The sequence below is a fragment of the Schistocerca serialis genome, chromosome 8, assembly GCF_023864345.2.
Source record: "Schistocerca serialis cubense isolate TAMUIC-IGC-003099 chromosome 8, iqSchSeri2.2, whole genome shotgun sequence".
Lineage (NCBI taxonomy): Eukaryota > Metazoa > Arthropoda > Insecta > Orthoptera > Acrididae > Schistocerca > Schistocerca serialis.
In genome coordinates, this window is record NC_064645.1 from 56,905,229 (window position 1) to 56,925,782 (window position 20,554).

Sequence of the window (20,554 nt, forward strand, 5' to 3'; positions counted from 1 at the left end):
CAACGCGCTTGGGGCTCCATCCCACAAACTGACATCCGGCACCTTTACAGCACAATGCAGGCACGTTTGCAGTCAACATTCTGGCGGTTATCTAGTTATTCATGTAGTAGCTTTTCTTATTACCCATGATTTATCTCGCGCTTAGATTAGACGATCTTGCAATGTTAATGACTGAAATATGTTACCTAGATCAATGTATTCCCGCAATTCTATAACTCTACACTAATTATTTTTTGGCGTTGCCATGTTTTTCAGTCATTGTATAGTCTGTGTTCATTAGTCGGTTCATTCCATTCAACAGATCCTGTATTCGTTTCCCACTTTCAGCGACGACAGCAAATTGTCATCGTCGATGTGCAGCAGTGATGCCGGCTGCTGTGACTCTGCCATCAGAGGCAAGTGCCGTGTTTGTCCTCCGGAACCTCCTCTATCAGGTACCGACTGGGAGCCCCGCTCAGCCTGAGTGAGTCGCATCGCAGCAGGCTGTCCCCCGTTCTTGCTGTCGTTTAAAGGCTCTCAAGCAGACCGTCTTACGTCACGAAACGCGACGCGACGGAGTGTTTCACAGGACGTCTCCTGTGTTGGTGTTTGCAGCCGACTGGGGTGAAACTTTCAGCTTCACACAGATCTTACCTCGTGGGCTAGTAGGAAAAAACTTACTCATTTTTACTTCCAGTGGTAGACGGTTGCGATACTGACAACGAATTTCACGAACAGTGTTCCGTCATCAAGCAGGAGGAAAGACGTGGCGGCATATGTTTCGTTATCATTGTACAACATCTAAATTCACCGTGTTACTTTTGAAACATTTATGTCATGTCCACAGTGTTTCCTGAGCTGCTATCATCTGAAATAGAGGCACAATGATTAGGCAGAAGATGTCGATCACGGTTACTGCGATAATGCTTGGGTCTACTATGGACGATCGGCAACCACCTGGGAGACACTACAGAGGAATAGCATTTGGGCCCGACCTCTGCTCTCATCATCTTTCTTTCAGTTCTCTTAAGACCCATACCATATACAACTGATGCAACCCCGTAGTTGAGTTCTCAGCATGTCTGCCTGCCTTCCGTAGGAGAAGTGTTCAATTCCCGGGACTGCCAAGAGCTTTTCCTAGGCCGGAGGACTGGAAAGGAGCGGACTCAGCCTAATGATGCCAGTTTAGGAGCTACCTGAGTGACAAGTAGGGAATAATATGTGGAGAACGTTGTGTCGACCTCACATCCTTCATACCAGATCCAAATGACGCCTCTGCCACACGATGCCGTGGCGTCTGCCCGGCGCACTAATATGGTATGGTATGGTATGCCCCTGACAAATTTAATTACAGACACTATCGTTTCACCTGATGACGAAAGAGTCGCGTTACTGCACACACTGTGCGTCCAAAAAGTTCCGAGAGTGATTTTACTCCTGCCGTATAACCGGCGTCAGCACAGTAACTACGGTGACAACTAGAACTGATAACTGTAGACAGCAGATGTGCATCCGACCAGTCAGCAATGGGCAGGCAGTGCGACCGTAGGTGTCAACGCTGCTGTTGTGTCACAAATCGCAGTGGGGCAACGAACTATACGTCTCTAAACCAAGTGATCAAAATATTTTCCAGAATGTCTTGAAGAAAAAACTGTGTGAAAAGAAAGTCACGCACACAATGACTCCCGAACAAAAAGCCAAGACGTGTGGACGCTTGCCGCGTCTTTACTGAAATAACAAACGGGGACAACTCTTTCCTGGATAAATGCATCAGCGGCGACAAGACTGTGCTAAATGGGAACCTGCCACAAAACGACAAAGTGCACAATGGGTCTCTGGTGCTTCGCCAAGATCAAAGATGGTGCGAACGTGATGCGGGATTTGAACAAAATCCCACAGAAGAAATTTTCTGACAGTTTCACGTGATTGTATGAAAGTTTTGTGCGTCGCTCTCGTATGTGAGACACTGTGTAGGACACCATAACTTTTCTCTATATTTGATTTATCCAGTCCTGAAACTTTCTGGACTGACCGGGTGTATTCAAAGAGAGACAAAAGGCTTTGGCGAAGTCTCCTGACCCGTGACCGGGAAACCACTGCACTTAAGTTAGGCAGGCAGGTCAATCCCAAGTCACGCTCATCTCGTGCTGCGGCTTACGAGATGTTCTTCACGTTTTCGATCAGTGGGTTTTTGTACCGTTCACCAGTGAGAGACAGTGGCAGCTGTAAATGTAAAGTGTGAGTGAGAGTTTATACAGCTCGTGTATGAGTGTTACAGACATATTGAGCGTTTTTACATAGCAACCTCGTTGCTACTTTTAGTCCGACAGTTTCTTGCGACGCATTTGTGAATATTCTGCACGCCCGTACCAACTATCGCAAGGTCTTGATATTAAGGTCAGATTATCGTAAGTGATTATAAAGACAAAAAAAATTACAGCTCTACAAGAATCAGAATGTTTTCGCTGTGGAAGCAGTACCACAAGCTGAGATATTAAACGAGGGAATGCATGTGGCCTGCCTCTATTACCACTCAATTTGCAAATAGAAAATGGTGTGAAGAAACATTAAGAAACCATGGGACAAAAGTCTATGGAAAATGCTCCTTGCGCTCTTCTAAGGCTTTTTTATGTGTGTTAAGCATGGTTGGTAGCAGTGTGATTAATGCCATACATCTATCCACTACACTTCCACGATTTCAAGGACACAAACTACAAATAAGTCTGATCGACATTTGGATCTACTGAACAAAATTAATTTTATTTTGCCAAGGTCTATGTTTCAGAGAAAAACACTGTAGCCCAGTACCGATTGCTGGCAACCAGGGCAAATCTGTTATCTCTTCCCCCCTCTCCTGCCCTCGCACTGCAACAATAACCAGTTTCGAAAGCATACTCACACATATACATACGGTTGTAAAAATGTTTTTTTTATATACTGACAAACAACTGCCTTGTTACTCTTGTTCAACAGCTTCTTGATGGCAGGTGACAATGAATTAGACGTATTCCATCCTTCCTCACTGAATACCTGGTAGACGCCCCGCACAATAATGTTCGTACTCACTGTCGTACGGCGTAGCTAACTCTCGTCTTATTACTCGCCGGTGTCAGTTATGCATGCTACGCATTCATTAACGATTAAAGATGGACAACGTTGAATTTTCAGCAGCTGCCACAGAATTATTAGGAAACAAGGATATTGGACTGTTACTAACATCCAATAATTTGTGTCAGTAACAGTCCCAAACTAGTTACGGACCTGAGTAATCGAATCTTATCATAAAACGCTTGTCTCTTCCGGAAACTAAGATTCAAATTGTATCTAAATTTACGCAAAATATCATAACCAAACAAAATGAAATTGATTTTCTTTCATGATTTTGCGATATGTAAATATTACAGCTAGTAAGTAATGTGGATAAAAATAGTGGGTACGAGATAACGAAATGTTATTCTTAGTAGGATATTTCGGTACTGTAACTGAAACAGGTACCGCGAAAAACATGAGGTAGAAATTAAAGTACGAACGATAAATATTTTTAAGCTCTGGCAACATAATAAATGTAAATACTGTGGGTTAAAGCGCACGAATGAAATATATTTCACAGTGCATGGCAGCATTGTTTGTTTCTCGTAAATCCCCTCCCTCTGCGGAACTGCCTCCAAGTAGCCGTTATGCTTTAGCCCATGCCGGAAGCCGCTTAGTTCTATCGCTGCAGTGCAGGCTCGTTGCGCTCAGTTGCGCCAGGTGTAGGTCCGCCCTAGCAGAGTGTTTTCCTACGAGGGAAACAGAGCGTTCTGGAACCGTAACCACCGGGTAGTTTTAATTGAAGTGCAACTACTCACACATCTCCAGTGTCGCTTGTAATTATCGTATGGCAGCGGAACTTGGTACACATTCTAATGCGTTAATGCGAACACGATTTGCGACGGGAAAATAATAGTTCAAATTGAGGCCACCAGGTGCAAGTCTGGCGCTGTGATTATAAGAAAGACGCATAGAATTAAGGATGGGCGTCGGCAGAACGGGTCAAACAAATGAGAAAGGTATGATGTTGATTTTATTTTCAATCGTCGCTTACACAATTTGTTCAGTATAACCACCGGAGACCTCGATGAGATGCTGTACAGCGCCAGATTTACACCTAGTGTACAAAATTGGAACTAATATTTTTCCAGCGTAACTCGTTTCCGCGTGAACGCATGAGAATATCTGTCACGTATTTTCGCTGGTATAAGATAATTATAGCCCACACTGCACCCCCACGAGTAGCTGTTCTTTAATAACAGCAGCCCTGTAGTTACAGAACAGTATGCGCTTGTCGCATTTGTTCCTCATTCTCTGCCGGCCGGTGTGGCCGTGCGGTTAAAGGCGCTTCAGTCTGGAACCGCGTGACCGCTACGGTCGCAGGTTCGAATCCTGCCTCGGGCATGGATGTGTGTGATGTCCTTAGGTTAGTTAGGTTTAATTAGTTCTAAGTTCTAGGCGACTGATGACCTCAGAAGTTAAGTCGCATAGTGTTCAGAGCCATTTGAACCATTTTTTTGAACCTCATTCTCTCGCATTCCGTTACTGTAAATGAGAATACTGCAAACGGATAAATTTGGTTTACAAGTTTCTTTTTATTTGCTTAGGACACGACCACCTAATATGTTGCGCTCGCAAACACAGCACAACCCTGCGCTGTCGTCATTCACTACTTAAGGTTGAGCTTTGTGCATGTACTTCCCGTCACATACTTCACGGATCTCTAGGCTGGAACTTATAAGCTCGTGAAACGATTTCACGACACGATGGCAGCATTGCGTCGACATGCAAACACAGTGATTTTGTTGTTGTTGTGGTCTTCAATCCGATGCACCTCCCCATTCTACGTGCAAGCCCCTTCATCTCCTAGTAACTACTGCAACCCACATCCTTTTGAACCTGCTTACTGAAGTCATCTCTTGGGGTTACCCTACATCATTTACCCCCCACACTTCTTCCACCCTCCCTCCCCCATTTCTATTGAGTAATACCACAATAGTTACATGATATACCCACACTTATTACGAACAAAGCACATCCTAGACGATATATCTGTATTGCTTAACCCATGCAGATAAAGTAGGCTCTCTTCCGGTCTAAAATACGGAGTGTTTGCTATATTTATTGTTCCGCAGGTCGCCTTTATGAGCACATTTTTTTTGCCCGCCCCTCTCCGAGACCCCGTCCTCCACCACTTAGTGCGAGCGCTCTCCTCATGCTCGGTCATTTTCCTTCAGCAAGTTAATCGACATTTGTCGTACTTTTAAGTTTACATGTTAAATAGTAATAACTCTCTTTTGAGTCTTACTTCTGCCTTAAGCCCGTCTAAAATCGTCGCTCTTCGATATACATTGCCACTTTTTACCTTTTCATACGTTTTTCTGTGTCACTTTACCTATAATTGGAAACCTAAACAACTTAAACGTTGTGAATTGATATATCTAAATTCTGACAAAGTCCTTTTGAAACGGAGAACATGAACATTTTGCCACCTTTATGGAGAAAATAAAAAATAAACATGATTAAATCAGAACATAATTCGTAGAAACTGAAACAGTCTTTGATCGGCAAGTCCCCTCGGCTGTTTATACTACAGCTGAAAGCAGTGTGCGTCATGGCCCACGAGTGTTCGTCGCAGTATTATTATGTTTTACATGTAGCGACGATGCCAGTCATGGCTAAATATCTTATTGATTCTTTTACGAAGTTCGAAGGGACAGATACGTCATTTCTCGGATGCTTCTCAGGTCATGTGAATCAATGATACTGCTATGTTGTTGTAACTTACGATGCTCGTAACTCATAAATCGCGCATTTTTAGATCAATCTCATGAACGTAACGTTCGAAATCGGTGACTGAATTATATACGTAAATCTGCGATCAAAGAGTGTTTACTTTCTACGCATTTTTGAACATTGGATTGTTGCAATCTTCAAGATGATCACGTCACCCCTAATCGATAAATTAGAACAACGTCAAAGGGATAGGAATCTTGCACTTTACGATGATACTGGTTTCAGAGAAACAGAAAATTTTCTGGAATGAAACAATGCGCTCACGTCTCCGCAACCTTTATGTTTGGCGAACTGCAATCAGTTTCTGGACTTACGGTTCGCTGACTTATCGTTCCTTGAACCTAGTGACCGTTGCATCCACTATTTACCGTCACACCGACAACATGCGGGCTGCAATTACGTCAGACGGACATATGCGGGCGGATAACACCTGACAGTTTGTGGCGAACACAATCGCACTCCACGTGGCAAACTACTTTTTAGTTTCTTCCTTAACAACAGCTTTCAGTCGTTGACAAACTGTCTTAGACAAATAATGGTGTTTGACGTCCAGTCGACGACGGGTCATTAGCGACTGAAAATGGGCTCTGATTGGGCAACGACGGGAAAGATAAACTGCAGCAGTATTTTCAAAGGAATTATCAGGAAATTTGCCTGAACAGATTTACGGGAATGTAGGAAAAAGTCCACATTGTCGGACAGGGGTCTGAACGCTTGCCCTGCCGAATGCGATCCCAATGTGGTAACCACTGCGCCACTTCTTTCGATACGCACAGTGCGCGTAACAACAGCAGTTGCTGAGGCGCCACGCTACTATTTTGGAATCAGAAACATGCTTCACGTTTTGTAGCACACAAATAGCTCTGAGCACTATGGGACTTAACTGCTGAGGTCATCAGTCCCCTAGAACTTAGAACTACTTAAACCTAACTAACCTAAGGACATCACACACACATCCATGCCCGAGGCAGGATTTGAACCTGCGGCCGTAGCGGTCGCGCGGTTCCACACTGTAGCGCCTAGAACCGCTCGGCCACCCCGGCCGGCTTTGTAGCACACGAAGTGTGAAGCAGACCCAACCACTTAGTCCGATATATGGGGTGATTCCGTTGTAATATTAAAAACTTTCAAAATTTATGGCAAATGATTAGTGTATCAATTTGAGGTTAGGGACCCTGATCCGGTGACGACCGGGTCGAAAGTTATAAGCGAAAATCGTTCTGACACTTCTGGCAGTGAAATGCGTGTACCGGTACTGTTGTTGCTTAGTTTGTAGGCTAGAGCTGATAGTATGGACCAGAACAACAACAAAAATGTCTGGTAAACAGGTACTCTAAAACGCCTACCTTAAGAGCTACGGAAGTTTGTTCATCTTCCATAGTGTGAAAACCATCTTTTCCACTGCAAACTCTTTCCGTGCCTTAGAAGGAGGCACTACGAACCAAAACAAGAAAAAAAATGTCCAGTAAACATGGGCTCGAAGCTGCATACTTTGGGATCAGTGGGCACTTGTTTGGTACAAAAAATCTGTTTCACAACATAGATGAAAAAGTGGCTATAGCTATTAAGGTATGCATTTTAGAATCTATATTTATCAGACTTTTTATCTTGTTTTGATTCTTACAATCACACCTGAACTTTTCGTATCCCAAAATCTTATCAACAACCATACCGGTACATGTATTCTACTGTAAGAGGTATCAGAACGATTTTAGATTGCAGCTTTCGACCCGATCTTTTCTGCTCCAGGGTCTTTACCTCACATTTATACGTTTCCCCTTCTCCTTCACCCCTGAAAGATTGTAACATCATCAAGGAATCAACCTGTCTGCTAAATGGTGAGCGTGAAGCCTTTTTCTGATTACAAAAAAAATATTTATAAAGAATTTCACCGGGTTCGACTATGAGGTTTGTTGCAAACAGCAGGTTAACTCAAACTTTTTTATGGATACACTTCTACGCGCAGTCCATTTGTTGCTCGTAGAACGTCTAGGCGGTACTCAATGGTTCTCCAAGTCTTTGTGAATATCTCTTCCGTCATCAACTCTACAGCATCTCGTATTCGTGCTATAATAGTCTGCACATCAAGAACTAGTCAGCTGACCAATTAACCTTAACGTAACACTTCGAAAATGTCAAGAGGACTTGTATCCTGTAAAGGTGTTGTCATGATGCTAGACCATCTGTACAGATCCACCCGTCTAGAAATATTTCATCCACGAACTGGTGAACAAATAACCCGCAGTGACATCCAGGTAAAGTGTTACTCGATGGTTCATGGGTTAGGCAACCATTTGAAAAACACACACACACACACACACACACACACACACACACACACACACACACACACATAGACAGAAAGTAGTGTATTCATAAAAAAACTGCGAAATAAGCTAAAATTTCCAACAAACCGCATAGCTATGTCTAACATAGTTCCTAAGAAGTAAATTTCTGTAATCAGGGAAACGCAAATCTGTAAGGGTTTGAGGACAGAAGAGCGACTCAAATCGCTCAATAGGGATTCCGACTCGATTCTAAACAGAGTTTGCTGAAGAACTTTCTCTCTCCTAACGGCACTGTACGTTAGATCTCTAGAGGAACGTAGTGTTAGTGATGATTGGAAAAAAGCAGAGGACATTCCAAAGAGAGAAGTCGCGACGGTAGGGAAGAGTAGCGAAGTGCCGGAAAACCTGCGGAGGATCGACGCTTGCTGCACGGAGTGACAACTGACCGTCAAAAGAAACAAATACGTAAACAGAAAGTCCCTTATTTTATGATTACACAGTTGTGGATCAATGGGAGCAGTTACTTCTGTAAAATATCTCACAGCAAGCGTACGGAGCAATTTGAAGTGCAACGACGACATACAATTTATCGTGAGTAAGGCAGATTCCAGGATGAGACTGACTGGAAGAATCCTCTGGAAATTTAGCCCGTCAACAAAGGAATATTTTAGTACTGGTCGTCAGTGTGGGATCCGTACCAGAGTGGACTGTTAGAGGAAATAGAGAAGATCCAAAATAGAGCAACACGTTTCGGTGCAGGTTCATTTAGCAAGCGCGAAAGCGTCACGCAGATGTTCAGTCAACTCCAGTGGCACACGCTGCAAGAGAGGCGTTCTGCATCGCGGTATAGCCTAGGGTTAAAGTTCCCAGAGCGTACGTTTCTAGAAGAATCAAGAAATATATTGCTTCCTCGTATGTAAATGTCACGAAAAGACCATCAACATAAAATTACAGACATTCGAGCCCAGCCTTTCCCCCAACCATACGCAAGTAAAACAGGAAAAGAGAAAGTGGTACTGATACACGAACTAGTCTCCGCCATACACCGTAAGGTGGCTTGCGGGGTATAGATGTAGGCGTACATTTTTACAATCACGTGTTGGTGCTTCTTGTGAGAAACCTAATATAAGAGGTACATGAAGATTTAGGAGTACCTCCGAAATGTAGTTCCGAATAAACCAGAAGCTGCAGGCGGTCGACAATTTTCCCCAATAACAAACGGGACTGCGATCTTCATCCTACTAGCTGAAAGATATGCAATTCTAGCACGAAGCGTCTACGCTTAGTTACTGCTGCAATCGGGCTAACCGACGAAAGTATCACAGCTTACTGTGGGTAACTGAACGCACAAGAAAATCGTGTTCAAAGTTTGCGCTGAGGCGCTGGTACTGCAAGGACTGCGTTTCATAACAGCTGTTTCCTGTAGTTAGCCACTGGAGATGTAACGATTATCTGAGTTCAACCATTAAATGAAATATCGGCCACGTTGAAAGGACGGAGTCTGGAGTAAACATTATACAGGCGAGAAAGCTAGTATGCTACAATGTAGGTGGGCCGTAGTCGTGTCCGGCTCTTCGAAAAGCGCGCCAGGCGGAGTGGGAAGCTTCGCGTCTAGTGTTTGCGGTGGCGCTATCGGTTTGGCGCGCTGTTTGGATCGCTACCACCCTCTGGTGGGAGGTGGAGCAAGTGTACGGTCGTGTGACGATAGAGGAGTACGTACTGGGCGGTGACCGAGAGAGGTGATGGCGCGAGCGGGGCCCTGTTCTTGGGGGGTCGTTAACTGCTCGCCACGTGCTTTGGCCGACCTCTTGGCTGTCAGAGGCTAAGTCTGCATTTGCATTACCCGCATGTACGTGGCCTATGAAGCTTAGAAGCCGTGGTGCGAGAGATCAGCACGTGGGACAGCATGTCTTCTTATCGGCCGTTGAAACCACTGGCAGCGGTTGGCTCTGACGAGCATAAGGAAGTGCAACGTGTTGCCGGCGCTGTGTGAGAAGTTGAGTACTGTTTATATATATAAGGGGTTTTGCAAGTTCTAGTGTACTGTATGAGTTTCTTTTCTTCACCAGTGGTTTTGTTGGGGTCTTCCCACCACAGTTTTCGTTTGCCTGTCCGCGGGAATGTGGTAATTGCTTCTTGGTCGGGCCGTTTCATTCACACCTCGACTGGGTGATTTAGGGTCGGTGTCGTGTGTCTCTGTGGTTCAGAGTCTGTACAGGCACCGCCCTTGCTACATCTTCTGGTTTTGGGTAACTCGGGGAGATGGTGGCTTGTAATGCAAGTTTTGGGGCTGATCTGTTGTGGCCTTGTAGACCACCAATAAATATTCCGACTATTGTGATCTGGGCCCCTTTAGACGTGTCAGTCCCTCACCGAGCTAGCCGGCCGGAGTGGGCGAGCGGTTCTAGGCGCTTCAGCCTGGAACAGCGCGACTGCTACGGTCACAGGTTCGAATCCTGCCTCGGGCATGGATGTGTGTGAAGTCCTTAGGTTAGGTTAGGTTTAAGTAGTTCTAAGTTTTAGGGGACTGATGACCACAGCAGTTAAGTCCCATAGTGCTCAGAGCCATTTGAACCATTTTTCACCGAGCTAAGGGAAATTGTTTTTGGGAACTGCCTTTAATGTGAAGGTTTGTGTGTTGGCTTATTCACATTTATCTTGTAACAACTGACAGGTGTAATATGTTATTTAATTGGCAAGAAAAAAATGGCTCTGAGCACTATGGGACAAAACATCTGTGGTCATCAGTCCCCTAGAACTTAGAACTAATTAAACCTAACTAACCTGAGGACATCACACACATCCATGCCCGAGGGAGGATTCGAACCTGTGACCGTAGCAGTCGCGCGGTTCCGGACTGAGCGCCTAGAACCGCTAGACCACCGCGGCCGGCAATTGCCAAGAGATAACTATTTTAACTTTAGTACAAACTAGCTACTTAAAGGTTTTTTTCTCATTGTTCTTTTCTCCTTCTCATAAAGAAAATTTGTCAGCTATTGGAAATTGTTTTTTTAAAAAATGCCAGACTTAAAAATTTATCATTGAGGAAGTCTTTTAAAATAAAAAGCTATCTTTAGCAGTATGTGTTATATCACCAGCACATCCTGGCTCCTACTTCCACGATAACGTTTTGGAATAACGTGTGTACCTGAGTTGTTGTTTGTGAACCGCACTAATTGATGGTTCAGTAGGAACAAACGGGGGAAGGGGCGAAAAAGGGAAAAATAAAGCGAAGAGCACTGAAGTGGAGGAAGCAGGTGGGCGGTTCAGGTGGTGGGGTGCTCTGTTGTGTCGGCCACAGGGCGGCTATGAAGCTCGCCGCACCGCTGGCTCCGCCAGGAAATGAGAAACGAAGCGGCCGCCCACAGCCCGGTCTGCGCACGCGTGCTGCCGGCAGCGCAGCGACTGCAATGGCCAGCCAACCGTCAGAACTTGGATAGTGCTTCACCCAGCTCACAGCGGCGGGGGTATCCGCGGGATGCGGGATGGGCCATGCGCCGCCTACCATCGTCTGTCCTGTCTCTTCCACGGCGTGCTGAGCTGCGTCGCCGGAGTCTACAAACACCTATCGCATAAAAAAGTCTGTTCATCCTCTTCGGTCGCTAATAACTGTTGTTTCGAGAATCAGTTTTAGAGCTGGTTAGCAGTTCTCTACTCTCGTTGGTTGCCGCCTATGCTGTTCGTTTCAGCATAAGCGCTGCACCCCGCATCATCAGGCTGCAGACTTGAAGAAAGACATAGCATACGGAATAGGTTCCCACGTATCACATCCTGGAAAGAAAAGAGACTAGTCAAAACACGGCAGTTTTTAACCTGTGTCGCAGAAAAACACATTCGAAGTGCCCCAACGTACACGAAAAACGCCACGTCTCTATCCCGCAATTTGTCCACTTCACTTCAGGCCAGTTGTGTCAGTTTTGATGCAGGCTTCTTCATGATTCTCCGCGACAAGAACAGAGTCGTTCCAGCGTTGCTACTGGCACGTGTGCCTGGGCACTCAGGAAGAGCGGCTCAGCAGGAGATGCGACACTTTTCATGTGTAAGGTGAGTGTAATTTTTAACATCATTTACTAGCACAGCAGGTTAGAAACATCAAGACTAATATTGTATGGGCACTTAAAGAGATTGGAAAACAAGAGAATTCCCGTGATCAAATGGAGATGCGACACAAACGATCAAGAGGAAGAGCGAGGGACAAATGGCTGAAAGGTGTGCAGGAAAGTCTTGAGAAAAGAGACGAGAACTGCACCAGAATCAGGACAGAAAGATTGTGGGGAAACAGGACTAGATGGCGCAGATTATTTTCCAACCCAGCCTGGGGTTGGAAACTGTTCAAGATGATGATGATCGGTTGTCACAATATCGTACAGTGTCTGTATCTTATATTACAATGTCCTTCAGCGCTGATATGACGCTAGCAATTGTTGGAAATATTACGAAATTTTGTGCGTTGCCCTATAGATGAAAAAACTGGAAATTTCTACTATAATGAAAGTTCACATTGTTCCTTTTCTCGACGAAAAGTATTCCTACGTTATCAAGCCCATTCATGATTCAATGTTTCGTAAATGGTTTTGCTTAAATTTTACCTAACTGATGTCTCTTATTAACTGTATAAGTTTTCGTAAATTATAACTTTACGTTTTGTATTTTTCTAATAAAAGAATTTCAACTTGTTTCTCATTTTTTATTCGTACTTTACTAATGTTGCCGAATGGAGGTTCAAATGTAGTATTATATTATAGTAAGTAGAAAACTTATAACTGAGGGTGGAAGTAGCGAAAGTTTTACATGAGAAGTCATAACAAAAATGAAACAGTTTTTTGAAAAGAAAGAAAAGTGACAGCTGAAATAACTGATAACACTTTACATTCGACGAGAACATAACTACATGTCCATATGACTGTTGTATGGAATACAATGGAATTTAAAGGAAGCATACACTATTTCAATATAACTTTCAAAAAATTCTTCAAGTCGAGTTTTGTCAAGCATTGCATTTTTGAGTTCTGTCTCTGTTCTTGCCGGGGTGCGATGTGTGGCTCGAAGACTTGTGAGGTAACAGTGCGTTCTTCGGGACGGCGAGTCTTCATAGAAGTGGACATGGGCGGCAGTGAGCTGGGAAATGTAGTACCCTCTCTCTCGTCCTCTATGGGCATAAACCATCTGACGGACAGGATGAGCAGCAGTCTGCGACTGTTGGCTGACGACGCTGCGGTGTAAAGGAAAGCGAGTCGTCACTGAGTTGCAGGTGGAGGATGCAGAATGATGACAAGGACAGAGTTCCTGTTTGGTGTGACGAAAGGCGGCTTGTTCTGGATGCGCTGAGGTGTGGGCTGTAGCGGATGAGTGGTGGGAAGAAATCGGTGACTTTCTAGCACGGTTTCGCTCGTTTGCTGCTCGACACAGTCACAGTGATGAAACATCTCGGCATATACTTGCGCAGGACGTGAAAAATGCAGCGAGCACGCGACGTCGGTTGTGGTGAAGGCGAACGGCCGACTTCAAGTACTGGCAGGAATCTGGGAAGTGCGGCTCACCTACAGGGGAAACTGCTTACGGAACACTTACCGGCCCGTTCTTGAGTACTCTTCGAGCGTTTGCGATCCCAACTAGGTCAGATTCAAGCAAGACGTCGAAGCAATTTAGATGCTTGCTGCTGAATGTATTACCAGAAGGTTCCATCAACATGCGGGTATTACGGAAAGGCTCCGTGAACTCAAATGGGAATCCTGAAGAGAGGAAGAAACACTGCTGAGAATGTTTCGAGAACCGTCATTTGCGGCGGAGACAAATACGGAAACAGCAAAAACACAACGCATTACCATGCCTAATACCCGGTGTAAGAAAACCGTTGAAATTCAAAGCAGCCTCCACTCGTCTTCAAATGGATAAATACATGTTGTGTATCGTTTTCAAGAGAATCTGGTACTATTTCCGAAATACACTGAAGCGCCATAGAAACTGCTATAGGCATGACCATACAAATATAGAGATTTGTTAAGATGCAGAATACGGCATTGCAGTCGGTAACGCCTATATAAGTGCCTGGCGCAGTTGTTAGATCGATTACTGCTCCTAGAATGGCAGGTGAGTTTTAACATGGTGTTATAGTCGGCGCACGAGCGATAGGACACGGCATCTCCGGGATAACAATGAAGTGGGGATTTTCTCGTACGACCATTTCACGAGTGTACCGTGAATAACAGGAATTCGGAAAAACATCAAATCTCCGACACAGTTGAGCCGGAAAAAGATCCTGCAAGGACGGGACCGACGACGACTGAAAAGAATCGTTCAATGTGACAGAAGTGCAACCCTTCCGCAAATTGCTGCAGACTTCAATGCCGGGTCATCAACAAGCGTCATCGTGCGAACAATTCAACGAAACATCATCGATATGCGCTTTCGGAGCCGAGGGCCCACTCGTGTACCTTCGATCACTGCACGACACAAAGCTTTACACCTCGCCCGGGGCCCGTCAACACCGGCATTGGACTGTTGATAACTGGAAACATGTTGCCTGGTCGGACGAGTCTCGTTTCAAATTGTATCGAGCGGATTGAGGCGTACGGATATGGAAACAGCCTCATGAATCCATGGACCCTGCATGTCAGCAGGGGACTGTTCAAACTGGTGGAGGCTCTCTAATGGCGTGGGGAGTGTGCAGTTGGAGCGATATGGGACCCTAGATACGACTCTGACAGGTGACACGTATGTAAGAATCCTGTCTGATCACCTGTATCCATTGGTGTCCATTGTGCATTCCGACGGACTTGGGCAATTCCAGCAGGACAATGCGACAAACCACACGTCCAGCGTCCAGAATTGCTGCAGAAAGCCTCCAGGAACACTCTTCTGAGTTTAAACACTTCCGCTCGCTACCGAGGCATGAACATTATTTAGCCCATCTGGGATGCCTTGCAATGTGGTATTTAGAAGAGATTTCCACCCCCTCGTACTCCTACGCATTTATATACAGCCCTGAGGGATTTGTGGTGTCATTTCCCTCCAGCACTTCTTCAGACATCCATGCCACGTCGTGCTGTGGCCCGCCCTTCTCCGTGCTCTCTGGGGCCCTACACGATATTAGGTAGGTGTACCAGTTTCCTTGGCTCTTCAGTGTAGTAGCAAGTTAAGGTCACGGCGATGGATAGCGATCTCGCACGCTGCTCTCTAAAGCGGTCCACAGAGGTTCAATAATACTAAGACATGGTGACTGTGCTTGCCACAAGAGATGCAACAGTTCATCCTTGGGCTCACAAAACCAGCCCTAGACGACGCGGGCTGTGGGAACAGGGGCCCTGTCGTCTCTGAAGACGGTACCACCGTTGCCAAACAAACATTATACCATCGGATGGATCAGATCAGCCAAAATGGTGACATAAACCTTGCCAATAATGAGACCTTGCAGAGTGACCATAATGCTCATGGAATATCATCCAACCTCTGCCGTATTTCACTCTTGGGACATAAACTCTGCCAGAAGTTGGCAATAGTGAGACAAGGCATATCCAACCAAATGACTTTGTTCGATTGCTCCATAGTCCAGACTTCGTGGCTTCTGCACCACGTTTCCCTGTGGAGGGCAGCTGCATCACTGGTGAGTGGTTTTGGAATTCCAGCTCGTCCTACACTTTCCAGCTTTACGGAACCGCCTTGTTTTGATGCTGACAGGTTGTCCGACAGTCAGTTCTTCAGTGATTTTTGCATCTGCCACCCCTTATTTTCGTCTCACTCCTCTTCAGTGACCGTCTGTCACGATCAAGTGTTGTGACCTAGTGGATGACGTTTCTCCGCTTTTGTTGTATGTCGTTTGAATGTTTGATATGGTGCCCGCTGAAACACTAAACACTTCGGCTGCCTTGGTAACGGAAGGACCGACAATTTGCCCACGTCAGAATTCACTTAGCTCTGACGTACTGCACTCACAACTACATAGAACGCTGTTGTGACCACGACTGACACTTGCAATATATTGAGTGCATTGCACAGGTGGCGTTCGTCGTGAAATAAAACAGCGCAACCTGCAGGCTTGGCTGGCGCCTGCGTTTATGTTCAGCCATGCATTTCTCACGGTGCGTCCATATTTTTGTCCAACCTCTGTACACGGTGGTTTACCCCTTTCTCCAACAGGAAACGAGATGATTAACAGTCGAACAAGATACTCTCAACCACGCGCATATGGTGCTTTGCGGAGTACGTAGATGCAAATGTTAACAGAAGTAAGTCGAAAATTTGTCTTATGTAATGTTTGCGAATCTATCCTGCCACCATCTGTGCAACTACAGTTTTCATCAGCGTTTCAGGTGGTATTACGTGAAGAACTGTTTGATCTACGCTGTACATTTCGTTGTTTATTCACGTTGACTAGATGCAGAACGTGTCCATTGCTTACCTGAGCAATTAATTCGATGTTTCACCGATTCTTGAAACGTCGTATTTCGATTTCAATAAAATTCTTCCCAACGTATTAGCCACCTTTACAGCGCAATAGCGGAGACTAGCTGCAAATTCAGGCAGCCACCTTCACAGCGCAATAACGGAATCTAACTGATGTCTTCTAGAATCTATTCAGAAGTCGTCTTTCTTTGGTTCATTACTGGATTAGTTTTCAACGAGTAGCCTTGTCTGTAACAGAAATGTTTTACTTTTGTTATATCTCCTAAAATAATGTGTCTTAGAAGCACAATCAATAAATCTTACGTTTTTGAGCGAGTCTTTTGGCCTGTGCATCTGTCTCTAGGGAAACTTACTTTCTTCGCATATTATGCAGTTTAGCGTCCTCTGCCCTAGTGAGAAGACTTGCGAGGCCACGTTTGTTGTATAAATTTATTTCCTGTCATCTTGATCACGGTCAAGTTTGTTGTTGCCATCCCTCCGATAAACTCAAAAAATCAAATGCACAAATCGTATGTGTGTTACTAACTTACTTAAATACATCTCACGACGGAGATATAAGCCAACCTCGACACATGGGATGAAAAAAAAAAAAAAAAAGACTTAATGCTTACTAGCGTATTTAAATTCATTGTAGCCTAAAACCTTGTTTTCCATTTGTTTCCCTTCTGGAAATTGCTGATTTACACGATTTTCTTACGTTTCTTGCTTTCTTCCCTGCCGACAGTCTGTCCAAAATAAATCCATTACCTCAAGGCTGATTAACGCGTAAGAATAGCTAGTCTTTCCTTGAAATTTTACATTTTTCTCGACTCTTATTTGTTGAATAAGTGTATTTCTACCCTACTGGACATTAAAATTGCTACACCACGAAGATGACGTGCTATAGACGCGAAATTTAACCGACAGGAAGAATATGCTGTGATATGCAAATGATTAGCTTTTCAGAGCATTCACACAAGGTGGCGACACCTACAACGTGCTGACATGATGAAAGTTTCCAACCGATTTCTCATACACAAACAGCAGTTGACCGGCGTTGCCTGGTGAAACGTTGTTGTGATGCCTCGTGTAAGGAGGAGAAGTGCGTACCATCACGTTTCTGACTTTGATAAAGGTCGGATTGTGGCCTATCGCGATTGCGGTTTATCGTACCGCGACATTGCTGCTAGCGTTGGTCGAGATCCAACGACTGTTAGCGGAATATGGAATCAGTGAGTTCAGGAGGGTAATACGGAACGCCGTTCTGGATCCCAACGGCCTCGTATCACTAGCAGTCGAGATGACAGGCATCTTATCCGCATGGCTGTAACGGATTGTGCAGCCACGTCTCGATTCCTGAGTCAACAGATGGGGACGTTTGCAAGACAACAACCATATGCACGAACAGTTTGACGACGTATGCAGCAGCATGACCTATCAGCTCGGCGGCCGTGGCTGCGGCTACCCTTGACGCTGCATCACAGACAGGAGCGCCTGTGATGGTGTACTCAACGACGAACTTGGGTCCACGAATTGCGAAACGTCATTTTTTCGGATGAATGCAGGTTCTGTTTACAGCATCATGCTGGTCGCATCCGTGTTTGGCGACATCGCGGTGAACGCTCATTGGAAGCGAGTATTCGTCATCGCCATACTGGCGTAACACCCGGCGTGATGGTATGGGGTGCCATTGGTTACACGTCTCAGTCACCTCTTGTTCGCATTGACGGCACTTTGAACAGTGGACGTTACATTTCAGATGTGTTACGACCCGTGGCTCTACCCTTCATTCGATCCCTGCGAAACCCTACATTTCAGCAGGGTCATGCACGACCGCATGTTTCAGGTCCTGTACGGGCCTTTCTGGATACAGAAAATGTTCGACTGCTGCCCTGACCAGCATAATCTCCAGATCTCTCGCCAACTGGAAACGTCTGGTCAACGGTTGCCGAGCAACTGGCTCGTCACAATACGCCAGTTACAACTCTTGATGAACTGTGGTATCGCGTTGAAGCTGCATGGGCAGCTGTACATGTATACGTCATCCAAGCTCTGCTTGACTCAATGCCCAGTCGTATCAAGGCCGTTATTACGGCCAGAGGTGGTTGTCCTGGGTGCTGATTTCTCATGATCTATGCACCGAAATTGCGTGAAAATGTAATCACATGTCAGTTCTAGTATAATATATTTTTCCAATGAATGCCCGTTTATTATCTGCATTTCTTCTTGGTGTAGAAATTTTAATGGCTAGTAGTGTAGTAAAAACTATGATTCCTTTCTGGCAGTCGCTATTGCAGTCTGATGAAAATGGTATGTGATGGACCGAGGCTCTACGGCGAACGTCATCAATGCACGCGTTGTGCAACTGTGCCGTTACGTACCGTAGCGTGAAGTGGGAGATCAGAAAGTGATCCTATCCTCAAAATTATTTTATATCCAAACAATACACATTTCCAGACACGGGTCCCTTTACCTACCAAGTCCCTTCTGCAACCGCTAGAAGCCTGCAACACAAATTGTGAGACGCCTTGTACGAAGAGTTATTATTATTTACAGTAACAGACTTTTGTAAGACAAAAGTTATGAAAGCTACGTTCTGAAAATTTGTTCCCAAGTCACGTCATAAAATTTGTAAAAAATATGTGTCCATACTCCGGATTTTAACAGACAACAATACTGACATGGTTAAGAAATCTTTAATAATAAACAACTCAAGTTAGATAAGGCTGTAGTGAGCCGTCAGTGTTGTTCACTCAGTACGTTGCCAGTACGTCTGGAGTAAGGAAACTAGAACTTCCTAATATTAAACAGGAACTGGTCAGACGGTATAAAACTGTAACAACGTTATTGCTACAGCAAATGGTGACTCATTTTCGAAAGCAACTGCAGACAGATACGGACTGTGACTTTTAAGGAGCTTGCTGTAGACAACAAAGCCATAAGTATCAGCTCCCAGGCTACGACGGGTGCGGGTGCGCGCCTGATGAGGCTTCGAGTGCGCGATGTGGCCGCGGCCGGTAGGACGCGCGGCTACGGTTTCGGCCGCACTGGTCGCCTCCATCGTCAGCTCGGGTTTCACCAAGGCCGGCGGCTGCCCTCGGCCTTACGGAAAAGGTGCCACGGGCCGGGCCGGGCCGAGCTAGACTCGTTTCTTGCAGTCGGACTGCTAATATGCCTGCTCAAACGGATTGCCTAAATACCATAACATCCGATAGTCAGCACGTGTTCCGGCTTCATTGTAAATGAAGAATCGTCAGGGTTTAACGTGCACTAGACAACGAGCTCATTAAGGACACAGCATAAACTGGAATTGGAGAAGTGTATCTGTACGGTGCGGAAAGTGCCAGTTAACCCTGACAATAGAATGAGAACAAAAAAAAAAGTTTTGATCACACAAATTTAAAGATTGTCGATTTAACTAAATAACCAGGGTTTACAATTACAAACAACTTAAATTTCGCCCATCACATAATACACGTTGTAGAGAAGATGAAAGAAAAGGCTATGTTTTATTGACAGTACGCTAGCAATTCTGCTCGAGAGATCGTCTACACTACACTTGCCCGTCCTCTTCTGGGGTAACGCTGCGCGGCACAGGATCCTTACCAGGCAGGATTTAAGGAGAACATTGAAAGGTTCAAAGATTAAAAGAAGGGAAGCTCATTTTGTACTATCGTGAAAGAGACAGGTCGCGTACTGTCTCGAATATGATAAGCTTCTTGTTGAGGTGAATTTTCATTCACCAGTTCTCTAGTCCGATTGCCAAAATATTTGACGGCTCCCGTCTACACAGAGAGAAATGATCACAGCAATAAAATGAGAGAAATCAGAGCTCGCAAGGAGATATTTCGGTGTTGATTTTCCTCACGTGTTATTCGAGAGTGCAACTGTAGATAGAGACTCTCGAAGTGGGTCTATGAAGCTTCAACCACATACTTACATTTAAATTTTAGAGTAATCATGCAAATGGAAATACCAGCCGTGTCCCTTTGAAAGGAATCACTCCGATGGTTATTGTGACACTGTGTACCGTTTGGTTAATGAGCGAAACCCTCTTTTTTAGGACAACTACCTAGCTC